The sequence below is a fragment of the Hemicordylus capensis genome, chromosome 6, assembly GCF_027244095.1.
Source record: "Hemicordylus capensis ecotype Gifberg chromosome 6, rHemCap1.1.pri, whole genome shotgun sequence".
In the NCBI taxonomy this organism is placed as follows: domain Eukaryota; kingdom Metazoa; phylum Chordata; class Lepidosauria; order Squamata; family Cordylidae; genus Hemicordylus; species Hemicordylus capensis.
In genome coordinates, this window is record NC_069662.1 from 37,746,690 (window position 1) to 37,762,812 (window position 16,123).

At 47.0% G+C, this 16,123-nt stretch overlaps 1 protein-coding gene across 6 annotated transcripts in view; it reads left to right on the forward strand.

Moving 5' to 3' along the window:
* Positions 1 to 1,230: 1,230 nt before the first annotated feature.
* The window catches only part of LOC128332149 (goannatyrotoxin-Vere1-like), a 31,147-nt gene continuing 16,254 nt past the window's right edge, over positions 1,231 to 16,123 (forward strand). Inside the window, exons 1-2 of one of the 6 annotated variants that reach the window (XM_053266544.1) lie at positions 1,231 to 1,391; positions 2,799 to 2,847. The gene's annotated coding sequence lies outside the window, so the exon portion shown is untranslated. Of the gene's footprint in view, positions 1,392 to 2,798; positions 2,848 to 10,633; positions 10,738 to 14,827; positions 14,916 to 16,123 lie in introns of those variants that run through there. The other 5 variants (XM_053266542.1, XM_053266543.1, XM_053266546.1 and 2 more) reach the window with 5 other exon arrangements.

Genomic DNA, 16,123 nt, shown 5'->3' on the forward strand with positions numbered 1-16,123 from the left:
CTTTGTGAGTCTTTCGTTTTCCTTTGTGCAGCTTCACTGCTACTTTCTGTTTAACTCACAGGAGGGAGAGCTGAAGGGGTTGTAAATCCTGTTGGGTTAGCAGAACTAACAGATTTATGACAAAGCCCTACCTGGGACCTTCTGAATGCAAAGCAGATGCTCCACCATTGAGGGACAGCCCCCATCTCCACTTGCTAACTACAACATGGTTTTGGCTACTAGACTCTTCAGCCTTCAGATGTCCAGACAGAGAGCATTTTCTCTCCCTCCTGCTCCATATTTTATACGTGTCCATTAGTTCATAGTTTTTACTCATCCATAGTATTACATTCATTCATAATTTCGTGTGTGCCCATTATGTCTCTGTTAGTTTTGTGTGCATGCCAGCATGTTCCGTAATGCTTCCTTAACTGCTTGCTGTACTCAGTATGTTCTTCCTGAAGCACCATCCATATTATGCCTTCCTCTCAGCTTTGGAATGGGAGGTGGGGGAAACCTGGGCTCGACTCCACCTTATGACAGCTGCTGGCAAACCAAAATTAAAGCTATTTGGTGGCATCCTAAAATGAGAAACCTCTTTAAGCTTTTCAGGCACAAAGGTGTGCACATGGCATGGTCCTCCATCATGCTCCATGATAATCCATCCCTTCAGTGTGAATGATCTCTTTTTAAAAATGACCCCACCTTTCAGAATTTGCTTGCGTCTATTAATTTTTCCCATACAGAGAGATTTGGACATGAGGTACTCCTAAGCAAGCAACCCAGCCGCCTGTGGTACAGGAAGTAAAGTTGTATGGACTATACCACGTAAGCACCTGAATGCTGGAATCGGCTAGGAATGAAGAAAGTGGGTCTTTGAGTATGCTAAGGATGGAGCAATAGGTTTTAAAATAGGGTCAGACTCCCAGGGGACAAGGTGGGCTCCGAGCCCTTCTTGAACTCCAGAATGACTGGAGCAACCCCAAAAAGGTCAGCCTCTGGAACAGCCAAGGGAGGAGGTTGTCTGGTCACCTGTGCCCTCCTCCTGTCCTGGCTTGCTACATTCAGCCAGTTCCCTCTCCAGGAGAACTCCCGGCTCCCATACTCAGAAGCAGCCCCTCATCATCAGCTGCCTTGTCTTTAAATGCCCCAGTGCAGACCTGACAGGGCTTAAAGCCTACCTCCAGCCCCGCCCCCTTCCTGACCTTGCTTCCTGTTTCCTGCCCCACCCAACCTAGCTGTCTCCCTGGAGCTGTCTCCTGTAGCTCTCCCTGCCTTGCCCTCTCAACCCCACTGGGATCCAGCCAGCCTGGACTCTTCTCATCCCTGCCACCCCCTGAAGGGAACGAAAGCCCCACAGGAGGGATGCCCACGCCCTTCTCCAGACTCCACAGGGCCATACAGGCAACCAGGTAACATTGGGGGTGTGCACGGAACCGCGGCTGGGCGGTTTGGAAGCAGCAGGGGTGGTGCTTTAAGGGCAGGGCGGAGGGTGCACTTGCCCCTCCCTCTGCTTCCCCCCCCGCTGGTGTCATTTTTTCGTAAAAACCTTCGGGGAGGCAGCATACCTCCCTGCCACCCCGGTGCCCTCCTCGGCTGGAAGTGGCACATGCACCCGGTACTTCCGGCCACTTCCAGCCAAGGAGGGCAACTGGTCGGTAGGGAGCTGGGCCTCTTTCAAAACCACCCCTTGAAAGCTTTGGATGTGCATGTGAAGCTGTGAGGAGGGAAGGTTGCTAGCAGCCTCCTCTTCTCTCCTTGAGCTTCTTGTAAATTTTGCAAGGAGTGTCAGGAGAGGCACTCCTTTCAGATTTGGCAAGGGTCAGATCAGTCCCAAAGAGCTTCTTTGATGGCAACAGGAGGCGGTATCTGGCTGTTCTACTGGTGCCCCAATAATCTGCTCCCCTTGCCTCATGAAAGGGGAATGTGTTCCAGTGATGTGTTCGCAAATTCAGAAGTGCAGGCATTCTTCATGACAGCCCCCATAGCCATGCCCCATCGTTATACTCTCCTCAATGGCCACACACTGAAAGATGCAGTAATGGCAGCAGCGGGGTGTGTGTGTGTTTCCATTACAGAAAGTGAAGGAAAGTTTCCTGATCCTACAGAGCTTGAACCCCCTGCAGTTTTTCACCCAGAAGAGCAATCTGGATTGTCATCCACAAAGGGTAGAGGATACTCCTTGTAAGATAAGGCAGGAAGAATGGGAATAAAATCAGTGGCAGACCGACATTCATTTATGTAACAGCTATTGGAATGGCAGAAGCAGCATAGTCTAGAGCAGGTCTGCTCAACTTCGGCCCTCCTGCAGATGTTGGCCTACAACTCCCATAATCCTTTGCTATTGGCCACTGTGGCTGGGGATTATGGGAGTTGTAGTTGTAGTAGTAGTAGGGGGCCAAAGTTGAGCAGGTCTGGTCTAGAGACACAGGTTGGGAAGTGGCCACCACCCACCTCCCATGTTCCAGCTGAGGTGGCCCCTCCCTCCCTCAACTGCCACCACAGAGCTAGCTAAGAACCATCTTGCTCTGATATGAGGAGAGAAGAATGAAGCGAGCCTAAAGAGCTCGGCATGTAAAGGTCTAAACATGGTCGTCACACCTCCCCTTGAGATCGTGGCTCACGTTCAAGGGAGCTTTGGGTAGTCCAGCCTAAGAGCTCTTTGAAGGCGGGCGCTCCCTGCTGTGATAGGGGCTTGTTTCTGGCACAAGACCCCTAGGGAGGTGCTGCCCAGGGCCTTGGTCTGCGTCACAGGGCTCTTGCCAGCTTGAGACCTCCTCGAAAACAGGTCCATCTTTGGCTTGCTGTCTTTTATATAGGTCCTGCCACTTGGAGCAATTCTTGCAAGATCTGGGCCTGGAATCAGGGGTGAGTGACTCCTGCAGCCCGTTCCTCCCGTTCCTCTGGCCCCGGTCCAGGGCTTCCCTCACAATGTTGCTTCTTGAGTGGTTCTTTACTGACGCTTTTATGTAAACCGCTTTCGGAGGCTCGCCTGAAAAGTGGCATATAAATGCCAATAATAGTAATAATAGTAATCTTATTAATTAGTTAATTAGTTAATCCAAAACAACAACATTTCTTTTATATAGGTCCTGGCACGGGACCATTCTTGCGAGATCTTGGCCCGAAATCCCGTGAGACCTCTCCGAGCTCCTGCGAGATGCCCTGGAGTCCCTGCGAGCAATGCTGGCAACTAGCTCCGACTGGCCGTCTCCCTGCTGGGGCCAGCTCTGGGTGCCACAGGCAGACCTGTTGCCGATGCTGCCCCATACCGGGGCAGGTAGCGTCGCGAAGTGACCCCTGCTACGGGTTACAGCCCGATCTTCCCATTTCTCTGGCCCCAGTCCTGGGATTCCCTCACAATAGTAATAGTAGTAGTAATAGTAGTAGTAATAATTAATTAAGCAAAACCCCAACATTTCCATTTAGAAAGCAAAGGGCTTTGTATCTTTGCTGAGAGCCTGGAGGGGGGGAAGTACCAGGACAGCATCCCTGCCCGTCCCTGAAGCACTACACTACTAGCTACCCCGGCCATAAGTCTGCAGCGACTTTCCTTTGAAGAGAAACCAGAATCCGAGATGTATTGCAAATGTTCTGCTGCTCAGGGAGTTGGGACAACTGAGGTATTATAACAATAAAAAGCATGTCGGGGAGGCTGCAAAATCAGCTGGGGGGGCAGAAAAGATGAGAGAAGAGTTTCAGGCAATGCTGCGTTAAAGAAAAGGAAGAAGGCTTGGGTATCCTTAAGGGAGGGCAATAGTGGCAACTGCCCCAGCCCTGCATTTTCCTCCCCCCCCACCTGAGCTATACCTGAAGCTGCAGGAGGTTTTTCACACAAGGCTCTATGCTTTGGGGTATCGGAAGAGCGAATCTGCTTCGCAGCAGATACGAGGCATTTTAATTCAGGCACCTTAATTCGAGGGATTAGATGGACCATTCGCATAGCTATCAGCACCTCCATCAACACCTTCGGAGAAAGCAGAAGTCCTGGAGGTTTTTTTCAAAAGTTGCTGCTGGAAATAGAGGATTTTTTTTAAACCTGGGACATAATTTGGGCTAAGCCAGAATTCACAGCATCCCTGGGGAGAAAAACAAAGCCCTGTCTGTCCTGGTCCCTGATAGCCCACACAGCGAATATGTGGACTGGCAAACTCCAATCAGGAGTCGATTCGGGGTGGGGGGGAAGCCCTGTCTGTGAAACCTCTGGCATGGGCCCATTTAAAATGTAAAAGTAGACATGTGGCAGAGAGATGCCGGTGTACCTTTACAATGACAATTTCTCAGGCAGGGCTGTCCTTGCTGCTGCATCACTTCCTCTTAGTTGTTTCAGCAGATGCCACACAATGCAGGCAGAAAGAAGCAAGCAAGCAACAGCATTGGAAACTAGGGAATGTGCTCTTGTCATAAGAACATAAGAACAGCCCTGCTGCATCAGGCCCAAGGCCCATCTAGTCCAGCATCCTGTTTCGCACAGTGGCCCACCAGATGCCTCTGAGAAGCCCACAGGCAGGAGTTGAGGGCATGCCCTCTCTCCTGCTGTTACTCCCCTGCAACTGGTACTCAGAGGCATCCTGCCTTTGAGGCTGGAGGTGGCCTATAGCCCTCCGACCAGTAGCCATTGATAGACCTCTCTTCCATGAAATTATCCAAACCCCTCTTAAAGCCATCCAGGTTGTTGGCTGTCACCACATCCTGTGGCAGAGAGTTCCACAAGTGTATCACGCGTTGTGTGAAACAGTACTTCCGTTTGTTGGTCCTAGACCTCCTGGCAATAAATTTCATGGAGTGACCCCTGGTTCTAGTGTTGTGTGAGAGGGAAAATAATTTCTCTCTCTCCACTTTCTCCACACCATGCATCATTTTATAGACCTCTATCATGTCTCCCCGCAGTCGTCTTTTTTCTAAATTAAAAAGCCCAGGTGTTGAAGTCCCTTTCTGTTGCTCCCTGGAAGAAAGCAGAAGGTTATTTACTGAAGGATAGGAACATGGGATAGAATGTAGGAAGCTGCCATATACTGAGTCAGACATTGGTCCATCTAGCTCAGTATTGTCTACACAGACTGGCAGTGGCTTCTTCAATGTTGGAGGCAGGAATCTCTCTCAGCCCTATCTTGGAGATGCCAGGGAGGGAACTTGGAATCTTCTGCTCTTCCCATAGCAGCTCCATCTCCTAAGGGGAATATTTTACAGTGCTCACACTTCTAGTCTCCCATTCATATGCAACCAGGGTGGATCCTACTTAGATAAGGGGACAAGTCATGCTGCTACCACAAGACCAGCTCTCCTCCCTTCAGTTGGCTTCAAAAAACAAAACAGGCAGATTAAGCTTCTTTGTTCATAAAAACCAGATGCAGCAATCAAATCAGTATGCTTCTATCTCTGGATTCTTTTGCAGCTAAAATTGGTTGAAATTAAGTCAGAATAATAAAAAGGATTCTTTTAAAAAAAAATCATCTTTTTTTATCTCACATTCTTGTTGATCAGTGGATGATCAATGTCACACATGCGAGAGAGAGAAAGAACAAGAGAAAGCAGCAAGAGGACATTGCAAAATATTTGAAGGCATAAAAGAAAACCTCAACTTTCTCTCCAGCTAGGCTCCGTCACACATTAATCCAAAGTTCTTTGAGATCATCAATAAAACCACTGGGGATCCCCCTTCACTTTCCTTAAAGAAAGAAAAAGCCCAGATCTTTCTCTTGGTCCTCATGGTGTGTGTGTGTGTGAGAGAGAGAGAGACTGAGAGGAGCCCCGCACCCCCTATTTTGCACTGAGCCCCACAACCCCTCCTAGACACGGCCCTCAAGAAGGCTATGAGCTGATGACTTCTCAGCCTCAAGTCTAACTCAGACCAAACTCTCTCAAAGCTTCCAGGATGATATTATTTATTCCTGGACTGCCCTATGTGTGGTAATGCTAAATACTTGACATATTAGTGGCGAAAGTTGCAGCCTTAATGAAGCGAAACCACAGAAGGGCAACTAATCAGTCTATAAAGTGCGGGTCCGGATGACTATTGATTACGTGTGGGGAAACGTCTCTGATGCAATCAGAGTTTTAATGGGAGATTGGACAGCAAAGCAAGGATTAATTAACAAATCATCTATCCTTCTAATTAAGAGGGGTGGGAGGAGGCTCGGTGGCTTCTTGACGTCTATGGTTGCATGCCTCACCATGAGAAGGTGTGTGAGTACAAGGTTTCATGTGTATATATGATGCTTTTTATGTGTGTGGAGGGAATTTGGGCACCAGCTAGGGTGACTGAGGACCCATTAGCTAGGCAGGATGGAAACTGAAGGGGGGAGAAGAGGGAGCTAAGTTTTGTTAGGCTAGGTAGCAGACAACCAATGCACATACTCTAGGGTAGAACTGGAATCAACCCTTTATTCAGCAGAGAAATCCAGTCTGATGAGCTCACAGAGGAGATATTGAGATAATTGCTTAAGATCTTAAACAAATACGGTTTATTTGAAGAAGTTTAAATTTAAGTAGGAAGTCTGCATCCTGTAGTAGCAAACCCACGGTGGAAGGAAGAAGAAAGAACACAGAAGGAAGTGTCAAAAGAATATCAGTCAGGGGTGCAGCTAGATAATTTTGGATTTGGCCTTTGGTTGGGGATTATGGGAGTTGAAGTCCAATAACATCCGGGGACCCAACGTTGAGAATCCCTGAACTAGAGCATAGTGCTTTAAAAAAAATGTTTATTTAGATGTAACAATTAGTTCCACTTTCATTAGGTGTGAAATATTCTATGAATAGAGATAACCTTTTTTGGCAGTTTTACTATAGTAGGAAAAATTCATTAAAAATCACAGTACTGGTCGATTTCCTTGAAATAAGTTGTTCTAGTAAGAATTGATCTGCCTGCTTTCTTTTCACTATCCCTACAAATTGACTAAATTTGGTCCAAATCAGTTAGGTAGTTCACAAGTTAGTCCACTTGTACCTCAAACATCCATGTGCCCATAATCTTGAATTGGGGTGGATGAAATCATCACAAACCATGCCGTTGGGGTGTCACTCACTGCAGCTGTACCAAATTTGGTTCAAATCGGTTAGATGGTCCACAAGTTAGCCCACTTGCACCTCAAATGTTTACATGTCTGCCACCTTGAATCGGGGTGGATGACATCATCACAAATGACATCTTTGAGGTGTCCCTATGTGTCACTCACTGCAACTGTACCAAATTTGATTCAGATTGGTTAGACGGTCCACAAGTTCGCCTACTTGCACCTCAAACTTTCATGCGACTACCATTTTGAATGGGGTGGATGACATCATCACAAACTATGCCACTGAGCCATCCCTGTGTCCCTACAGCTGTAGCATAATTGGTTCAAATTGGTTAGCCCACTTGTGCATCAAACATTTACACGTCCTCCATCTTGAACTGGGGTAGATGACATCATCACAAACTATGCCATTGAGGTGTCCCTATGTGTCCCTACAGCTGCATCCATTTTGGTTCATATTGGTTTAGGCATTGCTAAATTGATGGGGGACACACATGGACAGACAAATACATGGAATGCCAAGTGATCTCATAGGAAGCTGCATTATACCGAGTCGGACCATTGGTCCAACTAACTCAGTATAGTCTACACAGACTTGCAGCAGCTTCTCCAAGGTTGCAGGCAGGAGTCTCTCTCAGACCTATCTTGGAGGTGCCAGGGAGGGAACTTGGAACCTTCTGCATTCAAGCATGCAGATGCTCTTCCAGAACAGCCCCATCCCCTGAGGGGAATATCTTACAGGACCCACACGTCTCCCATTCAAATGGGGTGGTGGTGGGGGGAGCGGGCATGTTGCACTTTTTTAAATGAAGGCAAAGGACAGAATCCTTCCCATGGGATGGAATTATGGTCTGGTGGGGGCAGACTTTAGATCCAGAGGTTTTTGTAATTTCCTGCCATGAAACAAGCCAAATATAGGACTTATTTTGGAAGGTTGTTTTTTTTTAAAAAAAAATCAACAATAATTAAAGATCAATAGATTTACTGATCCACTTTAAAATCAAAACACAGAGTCCTGCTAACCTGTTCTACTTCTGTGCCAAATTTTGGAATGCTAGGCCAAGCCATTCCAGAAAGGGCCCTCTTGTCCCCTGGGAAAAATCATGGGCCCTCCACACCTAATTGTGACCCTGGGATGAGCCTACCAATCAGAAGACAAGCAGAGCAGAGATACAAGAAATGAGAGAACAAGGGTGCAGTCCTATACATGTAGACCTCATTACATACAGCCCTGACGCCCGTGGTTTTGCTTATCTGCGGTCGGGCAATTGGAGACCCAACCTTGGTATACACTGTTTTAAAAGGGCCATCTTTTAATATAGCATCCACATGTCTGCAGCTCCTAGGTGGCCAGAAATGATCTGCAAGGCCATTTCCGGCCACCATTTTGCTTAAAGGAGCCATTTTGTGGCTCTTCTGTTTTTTCAAAAAAACTTCAATTTTTGTGTGTCAAATCACTTAGAATTAGGGTGGGGGGTGTTACTGGACAGCTGGAGACCCATGGAGCATGGTACGGCACTTTATTTCACTATTTCTGCATGTCTCAACCATTTTTTGGCCGTTATTTGCCTCCAGGAACCTACCCCCCCAATTCCCATACTATCAATATCTCGTTATCCATGGTTTCATTATCCGTGGTTTCAGGGCAGAACAGAACTGCCATGGATAATGAGGTCCACTTGTATGTTCTGGCTCTACTCTTAATATCTCTAGTGGCCAATAGGAGATAGTGGGCGTTAAGAGATTCTGCCAATGGAATCACATCTCCCAACATGTACAACCAGACAGCTTTGACATCTCCCAAGATTAATAGCAGCATTGGGGAGTGACTTTCATTGGGATCTTGGCACAGAGGAAAGGTATTAAATACACTCTCCCCATTTCCATTCGAGATGTGCACAAACCACAAAATACTCAAATTGATTTGTCAAAACAGTGGCCTTTGAAATCTCTTTTTAGGAATTAAAAACTTAAACTGCTGTATCTCAGACATTTTGCAATGGATATGCACCAGATTTGAGGGGTGGTGTCCTAGTTGATCTGTGCATGATTTCAGAGGTATTCGGTAGATATGGCATGCGTGGCGGCCATTTGCATGCCCACGCCACATGCAGGCTGCCGGGAAGTGCTACAGCTGCACACAGACTTTGGTAGAGTGAGTGCTGCACCTGGAAAAGCAGTGGGGCGGCAGTGGAGCAGGTAAGGACCTGCTTACCTGCTTCTAAAGGGAACCACTCCTGCCCCGCCCACAGCTGCCCGAGCCCATTTAGACACATCCCTAATGTAGGGCTATTTGCCTTCGTGTCCTGCTCTGGGCTTTCCAGAAGGATCTGGTTGATTGCTGTGGAAAATAGGATGCTGGACTTAATGGGCCTCAGGTCTGATCCAGCAGGATTTTTCTTATGTTGTTGTTACTGTTAGATTATTATTTATGGAACATAAATAATAGTCCTCACAGAGCATGTGTGCTTTCTTCTCCTTCTTCTTCGTCTTCTTCTTCCTCTTCCTCAAAACCCCCTCTATTATTTTTCTAAAAGGCAAAATTAGGGAGATTATTTTACCAGGAACAGGTATCAGAAAGCAGGGACTGTCCATTAGGAAAAAAAGACAAGTTGGAGCACAAGGTGGAGCATAAAGACAAGTGCTGCCTATTTATTTTGCTTTGGAATAGTATTAAATCAGATAAAAATACAAGGCATGGATTATTGGCCTTCATGATAATTCGAGTAAAATATCGGGTCAAAGGGACCCACCCTTCATCTGTTGTGCCTGTCCCCTTAACTGCAGAGGAGGCCCATGATTTGGTTGATATTTTTGCGGGGAGAGATCTTGTGGGGTCAATTAAGAGCCCCCCTTTCCCCCCCTCCCATAACTCAAATGTTCATATAAGTATTATATTTTATTATTTTACTTCTCTATCTATCTATCTATCTATTGATCGATCGATCGATCTATCTATCTAGAGCAGGGCTGCTCTGTTTCTGCCTTCCTGCTGATCAAGAGAGTTCACACACACACACGTGCGCGCGCACACACACACACACACAGATTATACAATTAAAAAGAGAGAAAGAGAGTTAATCAATCTCCATCCCACTGAAGGAAGGCTTGGAAGCTAGCCTTCCCCTGAAGCAGGTGGCTTGAATTTCCTGTGAGTGCAGGCAGGCTACTCAGCCGCATGACTGTATCCCAGGAGGGTGACTAATGCGAAGACAGCACACAGTCCATCAACAGTTCCAAAGTTTTGGTGATCCGGCTCCAATGACGTTCCCAATCGAATTACAACAAAGTAGCTGCATAGACGGAACATCAAGGGGCTCCTGCCATCAGTGTCTTAAAATGGATGGTGCCCAACAGGCGCGTAACAATGATAGGGCAAGGGGAGACAGTTGTCTGGGGGCCCCACTGCCTGGAGGGGCACCCCTGAGGCACCTCATGTGACTCCCCATTGCCCCCTGCCCAGCCCCATAGTCTCTCAGCCACTTGCCCTCTTCGCCGTCTCTCCTGCTTGTTCTGCTGGCCCGCATTCGAAGCAGCAGGCAAGCTGCCAAGAGCTCCTTTTCTCCCGCCTCTCAGCTGATCGGCGGGTGGGCGGGGCTTCCACAGAGGCCTCCGTGTAGGCCGCAGTGAAGCCTGAACTCGAGTAGGGCCCAAGCCAGCCAGGAAGGAGGAGGCAGCCAGAGTGTTCTCTGCAGCAGAAGACCCCTTGCTGCCCTGCTTAACCCAGACCAGCATTTGCCAGGTAGAGTGTGAACTCCTTTTTGTGGTTACCTTTCCCGCCCCCCCTCCCTATACAGGGATCTGCTTGCCATAGGGCTTGGATATGGGGGGGGGGAGGGACCGAGAAGTCTCTGAATATTTATTTTTAAACAGCTTGGAAAATTTGCTGACTTAAAAAAAACTATCTAAAAAGTCCTATAAGTGGCTTGTTTCATGGCAGAAAATTGCAAAAACTTCTGGAACAGTATTTTATTAATTTTATTTATTCATTCATTCATTTATAAATGCACTTATGTTCAAGTTGTTTTGCAACCCAGAAGGTCTGAGTGAGAACTGTGAAGCATGTGTGGTGCTTTTATTTTATTTTTCTTGTGTGTGAACTGCTCCCCAATAACTTGCAGGGACTTCAGGGTAAATCTGGCCAACATGTGAATGCAGCACCTCCATTCCAGAGGAGATGTGTCTTAAAGGGCTTTAAAAGCCTCCTGTGAAAAACCTCCTGCAATCAAACTTGACTGAATTTGTTCAGAATTCTGAGAAAACAAACATAGGTTCACCCTGCATGGTTGAAAGTCTCCTTTGCTAATCTGCAGCGAGGGGCCCATTTTAATAATTCATCTTTCTAGTGTGTTCTAGGCATTAAAAGTAATACAAATGTATAGTACTCAATGTATATCACTATATATTGTGACGTGTGTGTGTGTGTATTCAGTGAAATGTATTTGCAGGCAGCATACTTATTTTGGAATATCAGACTTAAATCCTTGGGGGCCTGGGGTGTGCGGAGTCCCTGGACTTTGGGGGGGGGGGCATTTTAAAATCTTGTCTCTGGGCCCACTCCAACCTTGCTACGCCCCTGGTGCCCAAGCTCAGTCTATGCTTACTCATAGGGCAGGGCAGGTGATGGGCAGAGCCAGGGATAGTAAGAGGTGGGGCCAATTGTGGGCTTCTCTCTTTCTCTCTTGCCAAGCTCCCCCTCCCCGCCCCACTATCTCACCAAGCCTGCCTGCCTAGTACAGCCACACCCACCCACTCACCAAGCTCCCCCCCTCACCATGATGGGGGCTGTAATTTTTATCCCCCCAGTTAATTAGCAGAGCACTAAAGAAGCGACTCACTCCAGTTAACAGAGTAGTTGCAGAGTTTAGTTGTTGCAGCTAATTACTGAAGACAGATGGAGATTCTTGTAGAATAAATACTAAGTATTTATTGTTGAAGTACACTTTGGATAGGAAAGACCTAACCCTAATCTATAGAACTACATAATGAATAGGTAGGGGGAGAGATATATGTTTCCATCTGCTCTCTAAGAGAAAAAGAAGGGATTCTGACTCTCAACAGGAAACACCTGAAGAGTAATATCTGGGGTCTTAGAGACAGGTAGAACAGTTAGGGAGACCCTTATTCACTATCTCTACTCCCAGTGCCCCTAGTGGTCATTAGGATAGTTCGTGCAAAAGGTCGATGGAAGTCCATCTCCAACACCCCTTCTCATTGCCTGTTGCACCGGCTCACGGCTCCCATCTTCTCACGAATAATCTGGAATCTGTCTCTGGGCAATGGCTTGGGTAATCCATCTGCCAGAATCTCTTCTGTGGGGCAGTACTTCAACTGGGCCACCCCTTTCTCTTGTGAGTCTTGAACATAGTGGCACCTTATGGGAATGTGCTTGGTTCAAGACTTCATCTTCTCCATTTGGGAGATCTGGATACAACTTTGGTTGTCCTGACATCACTATGGGCTTTGGTTCCTCGATCCCAAAGTCCGATAGTAGTTGGTGTATCAATACTACTTCTTTGCATGCTTTGCTTGCGGAAACGTATTCTGCTTCTGTGGATGATTGCGCAACAAGTGACTGCTTGCAGCTGCTCCAATTTATGTCTTCATTTCCATATAAGAACAGGTGCAGTCTGTTCTGCCTTTGCCCCAGTCTGCATCCATGTATCCCACTAGTTTGGGATTGCTGCTTGCTGGAATCTCCAATGCATCCTGTGTGTAGTACCTTTTAGGTATCTTCCCAGTCTTTTGACTGCTATCCAATCCTTGTTAGTTGATGCACTTACTTTTCTGTTCAGGATTCCCACTGCTGAGGCAATATCTGGCCTTGTCCCTGTGGCAATGTACAGAAGCTTTCTAATTGCCTTTCTGTATTGATTGTTGGCTGGTAAAGGCTCACTCTCAATCTTGTTTCCAGAAATCTGCTTCCATTGGCATACTGACTTCATTGGCATTTGTCACTTCCAGGCATTCTAGAAGATAGGAACATAGGAAGCTGCCATATACTGAGTCAGAACATAGGTCCATCTAGCTCAATATTACCTACACAGACTGGCAGCGGCTTCTCCAAGGTTGCAGGCAGGAATCTCTCTCAGCCCTATCTTGGAGATACCAGGGAAGGAACTCAGAACCTTCTGCTCTTCCCAGAGCGGCTCCATCCCCTAAGGGGAAGATCTTACAGTGCTCACACATCAAGTCTGCCATTCATATGCAACCAGGGTGGACCCTGCTTAGCTAAGGGGACAAGACATGCTTGATACCACAAGACCAGCTCTCCTCTCCCTTTATCTTCTGCTTCTGGTTGAGAAGGAATGTCCCATTCTCTTGTCTTTCTACTTGGATGCCAAGGTAATAGGAGATGCTTCCAAGTTCGTTCACCTCTATTTCCTTGTTCAGGTGCTGTACAATCTCAAAACTGTCTTGCTTTTCCTCCTGTGCAAGAATCAAGTCATCAACATAAGTCAGGATGTAAGTCCAACTGTTGTCTCTGAATCTTGAATATAGGCAGGGATCAGCTTTTCCTTGAGTGCACCCCTCCATAAGCAGCAGTTGATTCAGTTTCTCATTCCATGCGCTGGCTGCTTGCTTAAGCCATTGATGCTCTTTTGTAGTTTGCACACGAACCCCTTCTGTCCAGGTTCCTCGAAGCCTGGTGGCTGTTGCATGTAGATGTTTTCCTCGATTTCCCCATGGAGGCAGGCAGTCTTTACATTCAAGTGTTCAACTTGCTTGTAATTTTTATCCTCCAGTTAATTAGGTAAAGTGTGCCACTGAATCGGTTTTGACTCCTGGCGCCCATAGAGCCCTGTGGTTTTCTTTGGTAGCATGCAGGAGGGGTTTACCATTGCCTCCTCCTGCGCAATATGAGATGATGCCTTTCAGCATCTTCCTGTATCGCTGCTGTCCAATATAGTACCAGCAGGGATTCAAATCAGCAACCTTCTGCTTGTTAGTCAAGCATTTCTCTGCTGCGCCACTTAAGGTGGCTAACCCCAGTTAATTAGCTGGGCACTAAAGAAGCTACCCACTCGTTATGTTTCTCCCCATATTCACCTGAAACCTATCCTCCTGTAACATAAGCGTTTTAGTTCTAGTCCTGCCTTCTGGGGAAGCAAAGAACAAGTCTTTGCCTATCTGACAGCCCTTCAGGTATTTGAAAAGTGTTATCCTATTCCCCCTTCGTCTTCTTCCTGCCAGGCTAAATGGGGGCAACTCAGGCTCTCTGTGTGCCTGAGGCAAAGTGCCAAGTGCTGCTCCCCCTTGTGGGCTCCCTCCTCCCCCCTTTTAAAAGCAGGAGGCAGAAGGGCATGTCACCACCTTGCTTGTGCCCCAATAATCTGCTCTCTGAGGCAACCACCTCACCCTGCTTCATGGAAGGGCCGTCCCTGAGGCTAAACATATCTAGTGCCTCACAGGGATTGTTTTCCTTCCTATGATTCTCATAGGAATTGTTTCCCAGACCTCTCTTCATCTTCACTACCCTCATCTGAACCTGTTCCAATTTGTCTGCATCCTCCTGCAAATTAAAGCACTCTCTTGGAAGGACTGGTGATTCAGACATAATCATTTACATTTATAAATACATAAGCAGTTTTCAACATTCTTTCCCTTTGTCCAAACTACATGTGACTCAGGAGATGTATGATTGGATCTTCCAACTCATAAAAACTAAACAAAACAACCCTTTAAAAACTGCCACAGGGGGAGGATGAGATCAGGGGCAGTTCTACATTAAACCTTTTCCCATCATGTAATTCCCCCCTATTAAAATGGTCTCCTGAAGCTGCCATTAGAGGGTGCTGTTGCAATACAGGTACCTGTCTTTTTACCCCAGCAGCGCCCAGTGCATTGTGGGCCAGCGTCTGACAACAACTTCAGGCATTACAGGAAGTGCTGTCTGCAGCCAATTTTGTACAGCCAGAGGTGCGTGTGCTGAAAATACAGAAATCTTATGCATTATTGTAAGGAGAAGGTGCCTGAGTTCCCCTGTACACAATATTCCCGAAGTGTGTGTGTGAGAGAGAGGGGGGAAGATGCAGAAGACACTTTCACATTAGAGCAATAAGCTATGGGCTGTTCAAAGATTTTGCCCAAGTTCCAAGCACAATGTTACTCCCCATAAGTTCCTGCAGGCTTCCATGCTGCTTCCTAGCGCAATTTTACCCTGTGTATACATGTCAGGTAGGGATCTCGTGTAATTTTTGAAGAGCCACCTGCTGGTCAGCTCTTGCATTCTGAGAAGAACCTGCCCATCTTCCCAGACACTACAAGTGTAGTAAAGAAAAGGGATGAGCTCAGCTTGAAATGCAAGAGATGGCCTGCAGGTGGCGCTGCAAAGATCGCACAAGATCCCTTCTTGGTGTGTGCGTGCAGAGGATAAGATGATGCTAAAAAGCTGCACAGAAAGTAGTGCGTGGATGGGTATAAGATTGCTCTTGGAATTTGTGTGAAAACTTTGAAAATCCTGCAGTTTATTGCTTCCTGGAAAGACTCCATGTTAGGCTCTGGACAATGGGTAATTCACAAAGGCTTTGCTCAGCTTTACATGGGTTATAGGAGAGCATTTATGGAAGCCTGGATTTAGCTCTCATACAGCTGTGGGACACTCATTTAAAATCACAGCAACTTACATGCATGTCAAAAATAAAGCTTTTTGATGGGGATGGGGCCGTAGCTCAGTGGCAGAGTATCTGGTTAGCATGCAGAAGGTCCCAGGTTCAATCCCTGGCAGCATCTGCCATTAGGGCTGGGGAAAGACTTCTGCCTGAAACCTTGGACAGCTGCTGCCAGTCAGTGTAGACAATACTGAGGTAGATCAGGGGTGCAAACTGAAAGGCCCTGGTGGGTCGGAACCTACCCTGCCTTGGTGTGCATTAAAATCAATTAACGGTATAAATGAAAACAGTGATTAGCTACTTGTGGATCTCCCCTGCCCCCCACCATCAAGGGACTCACAATTTTTACCAAAGATAGTGGCCAGAAAATAGGCCTTTCCCCTGCTCAGTCAGTGGGGCACCTGGAGTACATTCCAGCCCCAAACAAATGACAGATCCTCCCCTCTCCCTAAACTCCCTCTCCCCTCTCCATCACGGCTTTTAGAAAGCTTTTAAAGACTTGGCTTTTTACCCAGG